At 45.6% G+C, this 1,601-nt stretch overlaps 1 protein-coding gene across 1 annotated transcript in view; it reads right to left on the bottom strand.

The window, feature by feature from the left end:
• Positions 1 to 471, bottom strand: part of sertm1 (serine rich and transmembrane domain containing 1) — a 3,765-nt gene extending 3,294 nt beyond the window's left edge. Inside the window, exon 1 of the mRNA XM_080835270.1 lies at positions 338 to 471. The gene's annotated coding sequence lies outside the window, so the exon portion shown is untranslated. The remainder of the gene's footprint in view (positions 1 to 337) is intronic.
• Positions 472 to 1,601: the final 1,130 nt, after the last annotated feature.

Here is a 1,601-nt window from a genome sequence, read left to right as displayed (position 1 = left end):
CATAGCATTAATATTTTTTTAACCTATTACTGCCCTAATACACCTGTGTGTATGTGTGTTTGTGAGTGTGAATGTGTGTGTGCCTGTGGGTCTGCTTGGGGCGCATGTGTGTGTGTGTACTTTGTTTGTATCGACTGCTTTGTCCAATATTGCTGCATGTTATCATATTCCTAACACATTACACAGTAAAGATGGTAAGCGTTATGTGAGCCATACAAACAACATTTAATAGAACATTAATTACAAAAAATGTATTGGATATGTATTGGATATATGAAACCGACAAAGGTGTTGAAAAACATCTCCTAATGACAGCGAAAAGTGTAACATTACTTACCTATTAACAGAGGATCCTATTTTGAAGACTGTTGAAATCCATTCTTTACAGTTCCATTATACAGGGCCGCCTGCGTACGATCGAACAAGAGAGGAGAGGAGAGGAGGGAGAGGGAAAGGAGGAACGAGACGAAAGAGCACTGGCTCTGTTGCACCGATTCACAACTGTGCGCAGGATATTGACCGTACAGCTGTTCTACTCTCTCTCCCTCCCTCCCTCCCTCCCTCCCTCCCTCACTCTCTCTCTCTCTCTCTCTCTCCCTCCCTCCCTCCCTCCCTCTCCATCCCTCTTTGCGCATTTCTTTCACCCTGCTTCCTGTGCGTCTCCTCTGTTTTTCATCTCTTTTTTCCCCTGTATCCTTCTCTCCCTGCTGGTCTTGCTCTGTCTCTTTTTCCCCTTTATTAGAACCTTTCTCTGTCCTCATCTGTGATCCCTCGCCCCTCTGTTCTCTCTCCCCTGCTATGCCCTCTAGTTTGCACACACACACACACACACACACAGACACACAGACACACACACACTTACACCGACACCGACACACACACACACACACACACACACACACACACACACACACACACACACACACACACACAAAGACAGACAGTTTTTTGGGAGTTCAGAAACCTGGATGAAGAAACTTTCCATATTTCAAGAACAGCAACAGCTAGGGAGCTGCCAATATGCTGCCTGATCAAATATTTAAGTCTCTTTTCTTCTTTTCTTCTTTTTTGCTCTTAATTGAATAAAAAAAAATCTATATCTCATAAAAAAGAAACCCTTACCAAAAACAGACAAGATAATTAGCTGATACGACCATGCAATACGAAAAGCATGCAGCCAAACTTAACTTCAACCTTTTCTCTCTGCATCCACAACAGCATTAAGTTTCTATCATGCCAGCTCTTCACATTGACAAGATCGCACCCCTCCTTCCAGCTCAGCGGTCCGCTCCAGTCATCCAGCCGACAGGGATAATCACCACCTCTGGGCCAGGGCCGCATCTGTGGGGCCTCTTAGAGGCTCGCTGCCTTTGTTGTCTGGGTTGATATTTTCTCAGCTGAGTGGGCCGTAATGAGGGGTGGACGGGACCCCTTACTGGGAGAAGGGGCCGGTTGAATGACGGCGCCTGTCCTCCTCAGAGAATCCACTGGGGCTGAAGGCTCTCTAGTCTTTGTGTGTGTGATGTGCAGATACGTCATGCTTCAGAGCGCTCTTTCGTGTTTTTTTTAGTCATATGTGTTAATTGGTTATCTATCCTGCA

Source organism: Sprattus sprattus, assembly GCF_963457725.1.
Source record: "Sprattus sprattus genome assembly, chromosome: 1".
Taxonomy (NCBI): Eukaryota; Metazoa; Chordata; class Actinopteri; order Clupeiformes; family Clupeidae; genus Sprattus; species Sprattus sprattus.
This window is presented reverse-complemented; position numbering and strand designations above follow the sequence as displayed.